The 19,374-nt window shown below is 45.6% G+C and overlaps 1 protein-coding gene across 5 annotated transcripts in view; it reads right to left on the reverse strand.

Annotated features, from left to right (window-relative positions):
• SHANK3 (SH3 and multiple ankyrin repeat domains 3) overlaps positions 1 to 19,374 on the reverse strand; it is a 3,072,962-nt gene that overhangs the window by 2,529,041 nt on the left and 524,547 nt on the right. For all 5 annotated transcript variants that reach the window (XM_069629467.1, XM_069629466.1, XM_069629463.1 and 2 more), the window contains one exon: positions 4,651 to 4,700. The gene's annotated coding sequence lies outside the window, so the exon portion shown is untranslated. The remainder of the gene's footprint in view (positions 1 to 4,650; positions 4,701 to 19,374) is intronic.

Below are 19,374 nucleotides of genomic sequence, written 5' to 3' on the forward strand. Positions count from 1 at the left end.
TGTCTATACTTTTCTAGAAATGTGCTCTTTTTGCTGTTTTGTTTTTCTTTAATTTCTTTTCAGAATGTGTTTCCCCTCCCTTTCTCTGTGCTACAGCTTTCTTTTTACATGTAATCATTTTAATTTTAGTGTTTCTTCTCATCCGGTCAGATAGCACAGCGAGTGGAATGCTTGCTTTGATATTCCTGCAAAGCCTGTTGGCGCAGGTTCGAATCCTGGCAGGGTCAAATTCAACCTTTCGTCCTTCGGAGCTTGATAAATGAGCACCACACACCTTGGGTACTATAATAAGCAGCACACAGATACCCGAGGGTTTGTAACGCTATATAAATGCAAATTATTATTAAATCAGTTTTATTTGCATTTTGTGTCTCTATATCTCTGCTCACATTTATTTGGATCGCATGCAGTTATAATGCATGGTAGCCTGCAATATCTGTAAAAGAGCCTGTACATAATGTACTGATTACAGTAGAGTAGGCCCATCTCTACTCATCAGTAATAAGAAGATGACTTCACTATTCCGACTGTAATGACGTATTACAGTTGCTCTGTGGCGACTCACTTCCTGCTGCTTGAGACAGCACACAGTAGATTTCAAGCTGCCAATGGGGCAACTGATTAAAGCGTGGCTAGCTTTTTAGATTGATTTCTTCTCGTATGGCGTTCTGCGACACTCTACAGCCATTAGCTGATCAGCAAAGATGTAGGGTAGCATGCTCATTGTGTGTACTGTTGGCATGAAAAACAAGAAAGCAAGAAGCTATATGCTTGCTATCACTTATTACAAACCACAAAATGGATCTTTAATGCATCGCACTGAACTTCTTAAAATCAGTCTTTGCAACACATTAACAAGCCCAGTACTTATTTTTTTCCATCCAAACCGATTTCACATTAATTATGTGGATCAACAACTGGAAAATCTCTTGCACTGGAGTACGGCGATAGATGCAGTATTAAGGAGGCTGAGAGTGTTGCATCTATCATTTATATATATATTTGTGTGTTTGTATGTTCGAGGTTGGCTCCAGCCCCATAACAGTTTGTGGGCTGAAAGTTTGGCCCACGATCGGCATGCCAGTCTGGAGTGTACTGGCGATAATGAGATCTGACCAACCCCACCAATTTGCCCTGCACAGGGCTGGTGTCTGGCCGCGTGATATCTGTATAGGCGATTTCGGGAGATTGCCGTTTTTGTGACTGTTCCAAAAATAGGAAGTTAGGGCACAAGGTCGGCATACAAGTCTGGGTTGTACTGGCGATGGTGACATTTTACCAACCCAACCCATTTGCCCTGCACAGGGGTGCAGCAGGATCCAGCCCTGTGCTGTCAGTATAGGCGAATAGGGGAGATTGACGATTTAGCGATTTTTCAAACATAGGAAGTTGACACAATAAAACATACACAAGGCTATAGCAGACACCCACGTGCATGTCAGCTACAGACCCAGGCAACGCCGGGTGGTACCGCTAGTAAGAAATAAAATACCCTCTAATGTACGTAAACATGATATTGCAATTCACTTGAAGTTCAGTGACTTGTGATACCCTTATAAAATACTGTATGGAGTACTTTATCCCTTATAAATTTCACGTCTTCATTCTATTCTCCCATATGCTATCCCAATTTTCTAGTTCAAGTCTTATTAGATTGTCTTGGGAGGATAGCTCAGAGGCAACATCCTCGACTTGGAAGCAAGATGATACAGCTTCCATACCCCTGGGTCCATGCTTAGAAATCTCTAGGTATTGAGCGCATTATAAATACCCTGTCATATCATACCCTTAGCTTTCATTTTATGCCTTGCCTTTCCTTCTCAGCTCTGGGTAAAGAAAGTTTTAGCTGTCTGTCAGAGTTCATGAATATACATATTAGAGAAAGGGCCCTGTTGTGAGTCACCTAATCCCTGGTGTATAACCAGTGAATCCTGGCAAAAGGTCTGTTGCAGGAGCATCCATCGTGTGAGAATGAGAGATTTGTGAATTATGCTTTTAAACCATGTTTTGTTTACATGCTTCCTGGTACATTTTGAGTTTTGTGATGGATTACATTGTGTTTACCATTTTTCCTTTGTTATCATTATATCCTTTGACCCACAATGTGTATGTTCATGCTTATAGCATTACAAACTTGCATAGTAAAAACACGTCCATCCATGGTGGACAGGAGTCTTTTTACTAAGTCTAGTCATGTTTTCTATTTGTGTAAACAATATGTTGCACACATTTTTGGACCTGCAGAGCCGAAGTAAGTAAATATGTTGACTTGACAGGGATCTTTCGATGGTGTCATCATGGCGCAACCCATGCACGTCTCCCTTAAGGGGGAATATGATGGCGCTAAAGGGAGATGGTTGAGGAAGTAAGCAAACAAGTAGAAGGAATGATCCTGTACTATGCAAGCAAAGGGCACAACACCACAAGTACAGACCAGCCAGAAACCCCTGGCGTGGCAAGGCTCATTACACTTAGGCATGGTCTGGATAGGGAGTTTTTGCCGCAGCAGAATTGGCCTAGGGAGAATCTGTTGACTATTTTTGGACGAATTTCAACACAAATGTATGTGGGGGTTGGATCTGGGTAATAAAAAGGTGGGGGTGGGCAGAGAGGTGTGGGGGGCTCTACCCTGCTCACATATGCGTTGAAATGTCCCAAACAAACAAAAGAAATGCAGCCAAATCTACTTCGACCAATTGTTTTCAAGGAAATCACATAGAACAGCAAGGTCTCTGCAGAAAGATCAAGCCACACAATTCAAGCGCTTCAGTCAATGGCACACTCAATGTTTCTGTGCAGACCTGCGGTTTAGCACCACACGCTGTTCGTAACATTGAGCTATCATATCCTAACATCCTGTACGGCATTAGCTTAACCAATGTGATACCCACTAAATAGGTCTTTCAATTTGTAATGTTAATCACCATTGATTTATATCATCGATTTTATCTCATGGAAGCATGCGGGCGCATGTTTTCCACACACCCCACTCGCATCACCACATGACAAATAATTATCCACAATATTTTAGACTATAATCCCTTCCACAGGTGGACAATGTGCTGAAAAGGATTAATTCCTGCATCCCCACTCGCAGAGCACTAATCATTAAGTTCATGACTATCCCACAATTGCATACACCTGAGTGGGGGGCTAGGGAGGGGGTCAGGGCGGTTGCTGCTCACATCCCCACTGCTGGAAGTGGAAATGATTTACTGTGGGATACAATCAGCCATGTGGTGGGGTGGTGAAGTAGGGGCGGGTGTGGATGGGGCGTGATTGTTCTGCCCCCCTCTCCATAAACATTTGTGTCTCAGAAGAGTAACCATGAACACTTAGAAAAATAACCCAAGAGAGGCCCATTACATAGAATGTTGCTGGCAAAGCATAACCCATATACGTCTTTTAAACAGAAAATTTGTATTTAAAATGTCCTGTACAACCCTAAAAGGGGGAATAACAGGTAATTATTGTTATTAGGGTATTTATTGAGCACGGATCTAGCTTCGAGAAGCAACAGAGCACTTTACAGAGGTATCCAACAATACAGATAAATAATGGAGCACTTTACAGAGATATACAACAGTACAGATGTATAACAGAGTGCTTTACAGAGATATACAACAGTACAGATGCATAACCGAGTGCTTTACAGAGATATACAACAGTACAGATGCATAACTGAGTGCTTTACAGAGATATACAACAGTACAGATGCATAACCGAGTGCTTTACAGAGAACAGTACAGATGCATAACGGAGCGCTTTACAGAGATATACAACAGTACAGGTACATAACGGAGCGCTTTACAGAGATAAACAGTACAGGTGCATAACGCAGTACTTTACAGAGAACAGTACAGATGCATAACGGAATGCTTTATAGAGATAAACAACAGCACAGATGCATAACAGAGTGCTTTATAGAGATATACAACAGTACAGATGCATAACCGAATGCTTTACAGAGATATACAACAGTACAGATACATAATGGAGCACTTTGCAGAGCTATACAACAGTACAGATGCATAACGGAGTGCTTTACAGAGAACAGTACAGATGCATAACGGAGCGCTTTACAGAGATATACAACAGTACAGGTACATAACGGAGCGCTTTACAGAGATAAACAGTACAGATGCACAACACAGTACTTTACAGAGAACAGTACAGATGCATAACGGAATGCTTTATAGAGATAAACAACAGCACAGATGCATAACGCAACGCTTTCCGGAGATATTCAACAGTACAGATGCATACCAGGGTGCTTTTTAGAGGTAACAACAGAACAGATGTACAACAGGGGTAGGGTACAGAGGAGGGGTACAGCTGTACAGTGAGGAGGAGAGGGGCGGACGGCATCTAGCGAGTCAGATGGCAAGGTCGGGGCGACTGATGGGCCAGGAAAATCTAACAAAACAAAGCTCGCCCACAAACCTGAGACAACAGTCTGCGAGCGAAAGCTGTATCAAAGCAGATTTTATGCTCTAAGAAGGAGAAATAACAGGGCAATCTCATTGGCCAATGCCATTTCTTCAATAAGGCTGAATGGCGATTGAGGTACAACGGGGGTGGGAAGCTACTTTACCTACACACATACAGACAGACACACATTCAAACACTCATTGATCCGGTGTCACCTACCTGACCAGAACGTCAAGGGCTGCAACTGCAGAAGGCTTCACTTCCTCAACCTAAAAAAGAAAAGAAGGGAGATGTTGGTGTGTAATTCCAGGGTGACCACTCACTCAGATCCAGTCCAAGGAAACACATCATGTTTGGATTTCAAGGTGTAATTCTACCTCCACACACTACAGTGGCCTCTTTTCAATTTTGAAGAGTCTCCCCGAATAGTTTCTTTCCTGAAATGGTGCACAGTTAAGACATAGCAGAGTGATGACGAGGCTGGGTGGGTGGAGGGGGAGTGGATCTGTAAAGGGTATGAATGGGCAGGGTTAGACGGCACTTGACAGATAACAAAGGAACCTCAGGACTGGCAAACTCTCAAGCCATTCTGCTCGTCGAAGCTTAAGGTCTCCAGCAGACGTAACCACAATAATCCCCTTTACTGTTAAAATCACCCGCTTCACTGCATGCGCACAGGTTCAGCAAATATGCACACAGCCCTACAGATAAGGGGTGTTTCGGCTACTTTTACTCCATAAAAATAGGTAAATACTCCCAAAATTAAATAAATACTCCCAATAAAAAATAGGAAACTGACACATGGGACCTTGAGCCCCTGCTTTCATCCACACAGCTCCATGGATATGTTTGTATAAGTAGTGCAAGGAGTTCCACAGAAACTATTATTACTGCCAGATAAGCAGAGGTAAACATGTATCTTTGAATGTGCATGACTAACTAGGTGCAAAGAAATAATTATTACAAAACTTTCTGTGCTCCAATTAAAACATGTTTACTAGCTTATAAAATACTCCCATTGACATTTGCACTCATGATTTACTCCCTAAAAACCCCTTTTACTCCCATCTTTAAAAAATAGGGAGAAACATACTTCCACAACAAAATCTTATCTGGTGCACTGCATGCACGTGTGACACTCCATAGGACAAAAGAGCTAACACACGCAATTGAAGTTAACACATGTCTTACATCATATGGCTCGAAGCACTGCTTAGCAGCTACACAAGACAACAGCATAATGTGCTGTGGAAGAGCCAAATGGTCCACCAATGGAAGAAAGCATGGGCATCGATGAACAGCTGACTAGTCCATCCATGGCCGTGAGCAACTGAAGTGCATACCGTCTACCACTCGACAGGAGCGATTGAACAACTGACCGATCCAATGCATCTACAGATGTGAACCGCTGAAGTACATGCGGTCTATTACCAGACAGGAGCCATTGAACAACTGACCGATCCAATGCATCTACAGATGTGAGCCGCTGAAGTACATACGGTCTACCACCACGCAGCAGTGATTGACCAACTGACCGATCCAAAGCATCTGCAGATGTGAGCCGCTGAAGTGTCAAAAGGTCCATCAACAGACAAGGCCTCTTCAACAGATCACTTGAGCACCAATGCACCAATGGACGTGAACACGTGATGGGCCAAGCAGTCCACCAATAGAACGGGACTCTTGACTAGCTGAATAGTCCACCAACCGAGAATAGCTCTTGGACATCAGACCAGTCCACCTACAGAAGCAAGCTCTTCATGTGCCAAGAAGCCCACAAACAAAGGAGCTCCAGGAAGGGGTCCCCCAATTGCCGAGCAGACCACATGCTGAAAAGAACTACTCCTGAGCTCAGCACTTGGACAACTAAAATCATCGACATAGTGAACTCACCAGGAAATCCAGGAGTGATAGCACTCATACTGAACCCTATACTGCATAGCATAAGTAAGCAAGCAGTCTATGCACAAAGTCGTAGCTCTCTGCCACCCTTTTCTCCCATGCTGCACGCTGCCGCTCACAGGTGTAGTCACCACTGCTGTTGTTTCAGATCTTGCTTCCAAGACCAGCGCGTTGCCACTGAGCTAACCTACCCGTACCATCAGGTGCACAAAATGCAGGGCATGCAAAATTAAGTGTGCCAAGAGCTCGGACCATTGGGCAGATTGGGCTTCAGCCCCTCACCCGAAATTTGGGTTTACATTGACTTATCCTGGCTGACCTACAGAGCCTGGAAGGATAAGACAAGACAAAGGCAATAAACAGTGCCAGCGGCTGCACAGTTAACAAAGTCCTGTCAATTACTAATGTAAAGCATTCCATTGTTAGCGCTTGCATTTCAGGGGAGGGATTTATAAGCAAGTGTCATGTGATGGGGTTTTAGCACTTGCATTTCAGGGGAGGTATTTGAGTGGTAGGAGGGGACAGGAGACAGTGCATGCCCACAGCAGTCCTTAAGTATGTGGTTTCACACATGGAGAGAGGTAACTGCTTGTAACATTGAAGCTGCACTACAATGTTCTTTTTAGAATGTGTAAAGAAGTTAGATGCCTCCACACAAATAGATTTCCCCACCACAGTTTCTGAAGTTAGCCGTGCTCACAAATTTGAAGGGTTAGACTCTCCTACCCCTACAAAATGTTAGTTTAGCTGCACCCCTGTTGACCAACAAATACAGAAGCGCAGTCCTAACTCACAAAGGCATGCACTCGCATACGCATACCCCATGGCGTGCCATGCTCTGCTTCTACTCTGTCTGCCCTTTGAGGCCTGTCCTCCAATATGGGGTCCGGCATGGGTGGGGGACAAAGGTCAGTGGAAGTTAGCAGGCCCCTACACCCAATTTATATATGCGGGGGGGCACTACCTGCGCCGTCCTGCCTTCCCACGCGGCCTGCGTGCAGCGCGAGCTGGGAGTCCTGTGCTGTTTCCTCAGCGCGCATACGCACACCCAACACTTTCAGAAAGAGGACTTCGCGCAAGAGTCTGGGATTAATAATGTAAGGTTTTCTGGAGAGCCTTCTGGAAATGCCACAATTGCCAACTACCACAACCAGTGGTCGACGTGAGCGGGACCAGTGCTCCTCTACTTTTTTAAATTACATTTTACTGTTCCTATACTTTTATTTTATAAAGAAACCATTCCGGAATGGTTTCGCTTTAAAATAAAAGTGTAGGAAGAAGTTGAAACTTGCACTTTCAGTGCACTGCACTGAACGTTCTCTTAAACAGCAGGTTCATGTGTTTCGGGGTTTGTATTGTGTGTGGAATGGGGCGTGGCGATGGGGTTTGTGGGGAGTGGGTGCAGGCCAGCAGGGAACATAGTTCCACTACTTCTTTTCGTACACTTCGACCACTGACCGCAACCAGAGGTGGACTGGCCTATAGGGAACTCTGGAGATTTCCCGAGAGGCCTCTGCACGCTGGGCCTCTTTTGTGTGGCATTTCTAAATTTTCCCAAAGGAAAAGGGTTGGGCTTGCTGAAAATGTGTATTATGGGCACACTTCAAACATTATTTCCAAGGCCTCTTTTGGTACCCAGTCCAGCCCAGACCGCAACCATTCTTCAAAAGCGGTCACACACATAGAAATGAACACTCGGCCGCGCAGCGACTGCACACCTGCCTGGTTTGGGAAATCATCATCCTGATTAAGTGAATGTGTATATTTGTATGGAAGTTAACAATGTCAGGTTGCTTGCTAAGATTTCCTTTTTGCTTGTGTGAGAAAATCCCATGGTGCAGCAGCTTTCCTGAGAAGCACCACAACCAAAGAGGCTGCTTTTGCCACGTGACTTGGTTGTACACTGCACTCCACTGCCACCTAGACGTTCGCCAGGTGGTCTAGCCGATCTGAAGAGGGAGGGCTGGGTTAGGTTGGCGGGGAGAGAGGGGAAAGGCTTGAGAGCTTTGCTGGTGTGTTGCTTCCTGAAGGCCAGACGTACCCTGAACTCCGCGTGCATTGTCTAGGTGTCCTTTGGAAGGAGCATAGTGCATTTGCCCCCAGAGGCCACACTTGTGCAGTGGTCGAAGTGTACAAAAAATAAGTAGTGGAACTATGTTCCCTACTGGCCTGTCCCCGCTCTCCACAAACCCCATTGCCACGCGCAATACAAACCCCCATACACATGTGCCTGCTGTTTAAGGGAACGTTCAGTGCGGTGCACTAAAGTGCAAGTTTCAACTTCTTCCTACACTTTGATTTTAAAACTGAAACCATTCCAGAACTTTTTGTTTTTAAAATAAAAGTATAGGAGCTGTAAAACTAAAAAAGTAGAGGAGCACCGCTCCCGCCCACTTCGACCACTGCCCTTGTGTACCCATGATGCTGGGATGCACTGGCCGGCGGCGTTGGTATCCAAGTTGTTTAAGCGGCTGTGCAGTTTTATTGTTTGACGTCTGTTGGGAGGGATTTAAATTGCGTGTATGAGAGGCTTAGTTGGTCTCTGTATAGTATGTTTGAGCACAGAAGTTGAGAATGTTAGTGCGGCATGGGTGTTAGAGTGCACTTTGTGCAACTTGGAGTGTCTGATGTGTTGGTGAGGGTTTTGTGCTATGCGTATGACAGTAAGGTAACCAAACATATCTCGGCATTGTGACCTGATATAACTGTGGGGTTGAATCGTTTAACAATATGCACTGGTGTGCATGTGTGCAATTTTAGGGGGACATGGGTGTTTGTCCCCCCCAACTTTTGTTGCACACCATTGTGTCCCACTCATTTGATAGGGGCCCCTTTCATTTAGATGTCATGTCCACCACCAACATTTTCAGCAAAGTTACTCCACTGCTTGTGTGCCGACACTACCAAGAAAAGAAGCAAAATAGGTCTCACCGACGTCCCTGCCTGAAAGTGAATTTCTATATTGTCTCTGAGAAGTAGAGCAATCCTCCAATGGGTCGACACAACCCTTATGTGCTAATGCAGATGGGATTTTTCATTTTTAGGTTTGGCCAAAATGACTCGATTGGAGTGCGTATAGGGAGAGATAGGATGTGAGGAGGGCACACAGCCTGTGGGCATTGTTGGGTTATTTAGCCACCCACTGGGCACCAATGGACATGTTAATCCCTATGGTCATTCCTACTCACCCCGCCCCTGCCCAAAACACACCCTCCTCGGACCTCCTTGAGCAATAACATAAAACAATGTGCTATCGTGTGATATGATGTGGCATTTATAACACACCTGTAGACAAGTGTTTCTAGGCGCAACAAGACAAGGAGGAGAACACAAGGGAAGACAAAATAACGATCTTACTAGGCCTTGTGTCATTCAGATTGTGCAAGAGCAGGGAAGAGGGAAGAGGAGAAGTGCCAGTGGGGAGAGGATGGGGTAAGTGCAATTAACTCACAAGGGCAGCCCGAGAGTGGCTCATAAGTGCAGAGAGAAGGGACTGTAGGGTTGCAGATACAGACCCTTAGGTGATGGGGAGCCCGGTGGCAGTGCGAGGGCAACTGGACATGCAGGAGCCTGGGCCCGAGTTCAGAGGGTATCCAGGTGACCAGTGCGCAGAGCAGTCAGGTGCATCAGCAGGGGAGAGGAAGAGAGAAAGCGGAAATGAAAGGGAAGGTCTTGAGTTGCTTCCGGAACCAGAGGTGGTTCTGCTCATGTTTGAGAGTGGCAGGGATGCTGTTCCAGAGGGAGAGTACAGCCGAGGCGATAGATCTGCCCCCAACTCTCTGCTTGGAGAATCGTCTGACCCTCAGAGAGTTGGAGGTGGTTGAGCGGAGAGCTCGAGAAGGAAGATGTTTTGGAAGAGAAAGTTGGAGGTAGAGTGTGTATGTGATGTATAAGGCCTGCCAGTGTTTGATGAGAAGCAGGTTTTCGGGTGGGAATGGCCTGAATAAGTAGCATGTCCATGGGTGCTCAGTGGGTGGGTAAATAACCAAACAATGTCGGGCTGTGTCTCTTCGAGGAATACATGGTTTAGTTGCTGCTGTAAATGAGCACACGGCTTAATAAAAATGGGTTACACAAGTGTGCCACGAGACACCAAATGTATAAGCACTATGTCTGTCTTCACATCTGTTCCTGGCATTTAACTCCTCTTAATATGAAGCACTGGCAAAGCCAACAATTTGTTCTCTTATATATACATGTTTTATAACCATTGCCAGGCACTGGTCATCTTATGGCCAGGTAGAACCATTATGTCAAATGCCTGCCCCATGCCTAGACAAAAGCCAAACCTTTTGCCTGTGCCTATGCTTTCTTTGCATGGCAGGAGTTATTGGTACCAACACAATCACTAAAAAATGATGTTCATGGCTGCGGATCTGTAACTCCTGCTGTGTTGAACAAGCACTGGAATCTATGTTTATTATTAACAGCTGTAGGTTTGCCTCCTTCAACAGTGATCATTCATCTGTGCATTGTTTTAAAGTATTAACCCTTTCCACGGCTATTGTGAAAACATAGTACAACACAGCACTACTTTCACCAGAATGCACTGCACTGCCTACATTAGCCCTACCTGTGCAGCGAAGACTTTGAACTGGTCTGGACCACACTTCATGTTAGGACACCAAGTTACTTTGCTAGATCTATCAAATGCCTTCATGGTTATCCACCTTTGACAATGAATTAAGAGTTGATGGATTATAGGGCCCGACTGATTTCCTTGCTTTCTTGTGTGTACCTTCTGCCCCACCTCCACCAGCAGTACTCCTCTGATGCGGTGGAAGACTGGGAAGAGGAGAGCCAATCAGCATTCATCTTGAATTGCATCCTAGGTGCAGACTGGTCTTGGGGACTCATCAGTCTGTAACTCATGGATGAGTCAGGCCTCAGTGTTTCCCTTTACAGAGCCAGACCCCAATGTGTTGCCCATGAATCGGTCAGATGTCAGTCTATGCCACTTGGGTGAGTTCAGCCGCCAGTATGAGTTTGGCAGTGATGGAAAAAAGAGGCAGTGTTTGCAAATACTTCCTGTTTCTCCTGGATTATGGGCCACATGCAGTATTTAATAAGAATATCTGATCTGGTCATTACCGCCATCTTGTGAGTTGAAATGCCTCATAAATGAACTCAAGTTTTTGCGTCCATCGAAGAGAGGGTCAATAGTGTAAAGCGCCTCTGAAATGGTTTGACTTTTTTTCCTTCACCGAGAGGCAGCAAAAAGCAAAGGTTATTGTGTAGCGACAACACAAGGGTGTGACAATGTTACCACCTCTGATGCCCACCTTCTCACCACCTTTGCAAAGTATATAATTCCCAAAAGGGTCCGAATGTTCCCTTTTGTTCATTAAAGAATGTGTGCCGAAGCAGGGTGGTGACCAGTACACTATCCACTGCCATCCTCAGAATGAGGGTGAATGCGGTAAAAAGAGAAATGTAAACGCAATGCGTGCAGATTTTCAGAAAAAGCACACACAGTATTCTGGAAATGTGTATCTTTTAATGCCAACCCAATAGATACATTGTTTCAAGTAGATGCCCAATAACATCGCCACATGCGGTAAAGGTATTTACCACATGCCGTATTTCCATAAGGAAATCTGCCAAACTCAGGAAAGTCTCTGTTTTTCATTAGATTTTCCAGACTCTGAAGTCCCCATGAATGGATCCTACCATAGTCTAGGCCTCTTCAGGGCGGTCTTTCCTTGATGTGCTCTGTGCCCCCTAGATCATAAACTCTGTTCTGCATATGCCACTACGGCAATAGTAACGTGTTCGGTCGATTTCGCCGGCCGGTAACGGTCCAGGGCCCAAGCTATAGGCCTGAGGAAAGTGAGGCCCTTAACACCGCGCGCTGGTGCCGTCACCAGTCCAGTGAAGCCCACCAAACACATTATTATTGACATTAGCACCCTGAGGCAAACCCTTGAGGAGCCAATAGCAGCAATAACAATAAAAAGGCCAGCGCTGCTTCGTTCGCAGCGGCCCAGGGAGAGCCAGCATTGCCATGGTAATGGAAGGCGGGGCTCCACTCAGAGCTCCTTTTCAAATTCCATGGCACACACAGGAAGCCAAGTGCAGTGGCCGGGCAGAGGAGCCCTGTTAGGGTAAGGAGAGGAGGGTGAGGGGTGTGGAGGGCCTGCATATGGGGCTGGAAGCAGGGGAGGAGGGAGAATAGGCAGCACCTGGTGGAGAGCGGGCGCGCCGGTCACTCGGGTTGCCCCAAACCTGTGCTTGCATCATTAGAGATTCCGCCTGGATTTCGAACAACCTGATTGGCTGACGCACCTGCCAAGGGTGCGAATGCAAACTAGTCTATGCCTTGTGGGCGAGTGTAGTTCTAGTCTCTGCTTCATGGGCAAGCCTTCTGCTTTCTGAGAGACCTGGCTAAATTGAGTATTGTTCTTTTGTAACTACTCAGTGACTCCTGCCACATCCTGTTACTTCTCAAAGGCAGGTACTGTCACAAACTGCGCCTCCAGGCTGAGTCCAGTGTTGGGTTGATAAAGACATCTATACAATACTGCTGCCTTTTAAGACACAGACACTTATCTTACGTGGGGTAAAAACGCAAGCTTTAAATTTAATGTTTGCATATCCATAATGCATTGCTTTGTGGTCTTGAATTGGAGGTGAACTTCCAAGGATGGCAACCTGGTGGTGCTGTGAAGTGTGTGTGGCTTGTTCACTGAAATGGCCTATTCTCTGCCAAGAGAGAGAGTCCTGCCATGATCTGTACCTCTTGGGCAAGACACGTTCTGTCTATGACCTGCAAGGCATCTTGTCATACTTTGCACCTCATGGACGAAACACAGACTCTCTATGCCACGTCTTTAAGTTCTGCCCCATCCTTTGGGGGGAGGGGGCAGTTCCATCACGGTGTGTGCTGCTGGGAAAGTCCTGTCGTGTGGGCAAGTCCTGCCCCAGCCTGTGAGAGCGATGGGCAGGACTGTAGGACAGACCGTGGACTCCCCCTACCCCTCCTCTAACTCTTTCGCCTAGTGCCCTCCCTGAGAGCCGGCACGGCACGCTAGAAGCACTTGAACAATGACTTTAATTCCAAGAGGCAGGGAAGCTCTCAGCCTTTCATTTTTTGCAACACTGTGTCGGGTCTGTCTCTAGGTGAAGGCTAACATTACTCACTGATCTGGCAGAACTTGATCATTTTGAAATTATTATCCCAGCATGGAGCCAGCGCACCACTGAATGAAGCAACTCTACCCTCCAACTTCAGACAGCAAGGCACACCGTCATCTGTACTGTGGAAATGCAGAGGCTCGGACTGCACCGTTAGAGCGCGGTGGGAGGGGTACCGTCCACCTCTTGCTCACAGCAGCGTAGACAGGGTAGGGCCTGAGCAGGAAAGGCCCTCCCAAAATCTGCAAATGCCCACTCTGCAGCACTGTGTGGACACTTACAGATGTTAATTTCACTGTGGTGGCCCAACTACATTAGCTTCAGGCCCCACTTGTTAGACAATCTTGGTTGCGCCTCTGCGTCAACCGCCAAGCGCACTGCTCCTCCATCAATGGCAGGGTCCCTTCATGTGGTGGTAACAGGGCTTAAGTCTCAGCCACGAATCCTGTCACACTGGCCTTCCCTCAATGACACTGCACTACCAGCTCAGTATAGTAATACCGGTATACATAGGTGGATATGGCTGAAGTACTGCAGTAGCACTATACCGGGAGATGCCTTTATGCACGTATTCACCCAGCACCATATCTAGTATGACACAGCCTTCAACCCCCAGGATGGTACACACACATAGCAAAACTAAAAGCTTTTAGAATCATAGTTTTCTTGAAATTATATTTAGGGATTTTGTGGTGGAGATCAGATCTTCCTTCACAGATCACTGGACAGAAAGCCTCATTAAAAATGAGACTCATGTTTCATGCATGACATTTTATAAACAGACATTTCTATTCTTGTCTGAGTACCCTGGAAAGTGATAGAAGGGCCAACAAGCTCAGCAGTCTATCCACCACCTCCAAGATCTCCAGAGGCAATGGATCCCGGATCCACTGAGAAGGTATACATTGGGCCTCCACTCAGTGTTTGAGAAGCAGCTACAGAGTTGTAACACAACTCGTGAAGTTCTAATGCTGCCCGCGTAAAATAGATTAGATTACTGCAACGCTCTCTTACTGGGAGGAAGTAAGATCTGCATCACCAGACTTCAAATGCTTCAAAATGAGTCTGTCCGTATCATATACGACATCCCGAAGAGAGAACACATCTCCTTGGCCAGAAGGAAGCTCCACTGGTTGACAGTTTCAGCAAGACTAAGATTCAAGGCTCTTTCTCTGACACATAGATGTATCAATGGCAACGCACCAGCTTACCTTAAGGAGAGATTGGCCCTCACTATAACTCTGGTGGTAGCCGTGCCCGCCGGAGTTGTTTTTTTTCCGGCACCCGCAAATGGGCAATAACCGGGTCATGCCGAGTTTGGCGGACCCGGTAATTGCCCATTCGCGGGTGCCGTTATGGCCTGCCTCCCGATCCCCATTCTGCCCAATAGGGCAGAAACAGGGTCCGGAGCATGGTTGCACCGGCACCGTTAATAACGGTGCTGGTGCAATCATGAGTTCTGCTCGCGGGTGCCGGTATGCACGCCTGGTCAGACCGGGCGTGCAGTCCGGCACACGCAAGCAGAACTCGTAGTGGGGTGGAGAGGTATCAACGGCGCTGCTAGCACTACCGGTGCCGTTGTTGCCTTTCCGCCACACTCATAATGAGGGCCATTGACACCACATACCTCCGCTTTGCACATTCGCTCCAGCCCACAAGGTCTGTTGTCAAAGCCCAGAGTAAAAAAATGTAGAGGATTAGGACGCTCTTTTATCGTCCTGGCAAGCCAGGCATGGAATACACTGCATTTGGAACTATGCTCAGAAGCACGCTATGTGGTGTTTCGGAAGCCCTTAGAGATGTTGTTATTTGAGTAACTCCAGCGTCCTCCTCAAAGATCTACGGATCCTGCTAGCAAGTTCAGGTTGTAGCATTCTGATGGTTCACGTCTTTGTTTTTATGTTTCAGCCAGGGACGTCATTTCACCAAAATGCCAGGGGTAGCGGAACTGACATCACAGGACCCATGACCTCTGATAACATCACAGGAAGTCATGTCATTTGACACTGCCCCAAAGTGATACCATAGTAAGCGATGGAACACAACCTTTCACCCCTTGACAAAACAGGAAATGGCATCACATAGCATTGTTCCTAAGTGCACTATGAAAAATATGGTTCCGATATCACTTTAAATGTGATATACATTTCATACAAGAATGGATCACCATATGTATCATTAAGATCAGTGTGTATATGCTCATATTACCAAAACGCTGTGAATGCAAGCAGACGTTCAAGACAAAATGATGATGATGTGTTACTATATAGCACTTAAGCGCTTTATATAGAACAAATATACATACACTGGTTATATGGCACTGGTTACATGGCCACCCTCTCTGCTCACCGGCCCGGCCCTGCCAGTTGCTCACCTGCACTGCCTCCCTGGCAAGCCTGCACTTGGAGACTGTTTCTGTATCCCTACAGTCCCCCTACCTGCACGTATGCCTGCACTTACCTTGCACTTGCCACTAGCTGGCAGTTTATTTATTCTTATCCTTCTATCCAATGTACTGCACTTTCCCCTCTCCCTGCACCCTCACACTTTTCCCTTTCCCACTTCCCATGCACTTGCGCGATCTGAATGACACCTGGCCTAGTAGGATCGTTATCTTTCTTCCCCTGTCCCCCCTCCCTTGCCTCGTCGCGCCTTGAAACACTTGTGTATAGGCGCGTTATAAATGCCATATCATATTATATCATATCATACAATATCACCCAACCTGTGTTGGTACTCATTTATCGACCTCCGAAGGATGAAAGGCTGAGTTGAGATGCTTAAGAACAGACTAAATCAGTGACTCACCTCTGAAGTGTGCCTGAAATAAACCTTTAATGAGCCTAGCAATTATCATATAGAATTCCAGAAAGACACATTGGGCCTCATTACGACCCTGGCGGAACGGGTTAAACGTTGCCATAAAAGGCTGCGGCGCCGTTGAACCCGTTCCGCCACATTACGAGGTCCCCTCGCGGGACACGTTAAGCACGCCTGGGAAAACCAGGCGTGCATACCGGGTCCCGCGAGGGGAAGAGGGAGCAAACAACGGGCCATCTCGTAATGGCCCGTCGTTTATTCCCTCTCCCATTCCCATTCAGCCCTATGGGGGCTGAAATGGGAATGGGGATGAACCGTGTCCGTGTCCTCGAGTGAGGAATTACCGGACCATCCGACCTCGGAATGGTCCGGTAAGTCCTCATTCCGAGGACACGGATGCGGTTTTGCCGGCAGCCATGCCGCCAATAGCGGCATGGCTACCGGCATACCTCGTAATGAGGCCCATTATTTGGTATTCCTATTCTTTCTTATTTAGAGTCACTGCTGAAAGTGTTAGACTTGTGTGAACCCCTGTTCCCTTTTTTTTTAGAGGCCTGAACAAGAATGCCAGACACTCCACAAGCAAAGTGCCACATGGCGCTGGCCACTGCACAGGAGCTAGCATTTAAAAATAAAAAACGAAAAAAATATACTTTTTTTTTTAGTGGTAGCAAGGGTGACCTCAGGGGTTGCAGTTGCCTGGAGACCCCTAAATGACGTCCCTGGCTCAGCAACCAGATGATTGAGGGTTTTGGCGTTATATAAACAAATAAATAAAACAAAATAAGGGGACCCCCTTCTTGTGAGGTGCTTCTTCACTTTCATGGCTGAGGGGCCTTGGGCCATTTCTGAAAAAGAGGCTTCAAAGATTTGAAACAACATTTTGTAGAATGCAAGACTTTTATTTGGTCCTTCCTACAAAAGGATAGGCCCATGTCGGGCAGGTAGACACATACAAGTATTGGGGATCCCACACATGTATTTAGTGGCAAGAAGGATCAGCACGATGCAGCTTTTTCAGAAGAGTCAGCCACTGCCTCTAACCACTTGCTGAATATAAAGAATAACAGTGATGGCCCCAAATACAGCAGACACATACACTGTTTCATTTGTATCCACTCGATATCAACACACCTGGATGGCAGATAACCGTCCATTAATCCATATAGTTTCCCATGGAGGCGAAGGATGTTTCCAAGCACAAACTATATGGCAGTGCAGTTCAGTGGATGGCAGCGTGATTGAAAGTACGCCAGGGGTCTGTATCTTGTGCCATAGACAGCTGGTTTATAATTAAGGCTCCCGGTTTTCCGTTTTTACTGATTTTAACACAGCAATACAGACAGAAACCACTCTGATTCCTTTTAGTATTTATTTGTAAAAAAAAATGGAAAAAAGCAGAAATTCATGCGCTTTGATTAGCTCCTCCGGTGGTCAATTATGGCTTGCAAGCCAACGGCTGTGCAAAGGATCACAATGGAAAGGCAACACAATGTGATTGATAGCCCTTTGAAATTGTTTAAAGGGCTTTGGAGACTTTTATCACATCAGCATAAGGAGCGGCTGTTTGTTTTTCAGGTGACAATAGATCTTGGCTGGATGTGCAAGAACTCCACTTTAAGAGCTTACTCTCACGGGCATCAAAGCGCTACATTTTTTATTTGAATAAATGCGGAAAAGAAGTTGTTGAAAAATATTTTTTTTACAGAACAAGTATAAATGTGGATAAATAAAGATAAAATCACACACAAAAAATATGAAAATCACACAGTTAAAAAAAATGACTGATAATAATGAAGATAGCTGAAAATAACCTCTGGGGAAAATACTGCTAGAAGGATTAAAACTAAAATATCCCTGCTTTAATTTCAATATAAAATCCTGAAACAGATGAAAACAAAAATGAGAAAAAAGAACTCTGGCCCGGGGAAGTGTGTTTGAGTGAATGTGGAGGGTGGATGATGATTGGATGGTTGCTTATGGCTCTAGGGGTAAACACAAAGGAGGTTCCTACCAGAAAAACAAACCCTCAATTATTTAAATTATTAGTCTGGATCTGTTTCAAAAGTATAACTCCAAACTTATTTATCATGTCGAACAGCACATATTATTTAATTACTTTTTCAACACTTGGATTTAATTAAATGTTTTAGTCAGTAGTTTTTTATTCATATTGTTTTTATAAAAAGTACAATCACATACTAATGAACAGTATGAAAAAAATAACAGATTGTGACAACCAAAGAACAAACACCTGTGTGTGATGAGACATGGGACGCAAGTGACAAACAAATGAAATCGAATTCTCACAGTCTAACTAAAGTGTTCTGAAAGCAACGCAACTCAATTGCGAAGATTGTCCAAGATCGACACACGTCACTGCATTTAGGCACACATCGATGTACCGCCTTCTTCAGGACCGAGAACCCTGGTAAAAACTGCTCGAAAGGGGGAAAGGCAGAGAGGAAAGGGAAACACACATTACCCACTGAGCTGTCACCTGACTATGGGCGATTCCCAGAAGAAAGCCAACAAACATTTGGCATCTCACGAGATTCCTCAAGGTTCCAAGCGACCAAGTTCAGATGGCGCTAGTCATCTAATGCTCACCCAATCGGATATTAATGGTCTACCTCTGTATATTGATTCTGGAGAAAGGAGATATATTGACATGAGATCAGGGCTTAAGTCAGGGACGTCATTTAGGGGTCGCCAGAGGTCACAACTGCACCCTCTGAGGTCTAACTTGCGACCTTTGTGGTCTCCCTTGCGACCTCTAAAAAAAAAAAAAGAAATACGTTTTTATTTTTATTTTTTTGTAATGCAATCTCCTGGGCTGTGGCCAGCAATCATGTGGCTCTTTACTTCTGGAGTGGCTGGCTTTCTTGCTCAGGCCCCTTAAAAAAAAGAAGAAAAATAAGAACAGGAGTGCCACAAGGGTCACACTTTCAGCACTGACCCTACATAAGAAAGACTAGGAATACCAAATAATGTGTCTTTCTGGAATTCTATACAATAATTGCTAGACTCATAAAAAGGTTTATTTCAGGCACACTTCAGGGGGTGAGTCACTGATTTAGTCTGTTC

The sequence above is a fragment of the Ambystoma mexicanum genome, chromosome 12 (assembly GCF_040938575.1).
Source record: "Ambystoma mexicanum isolate Mex_15411 chromosome 12, UKY_AmexF1_1, whole genome shotgun sequence".
Taxonomy (NCBI): domain Eukaryota; kingdom Metazoa; phylum Chordata; class Amphibia; order Caudata; family Ambystomatidae; genus Ambystoma; species Ambystoma mexicanum.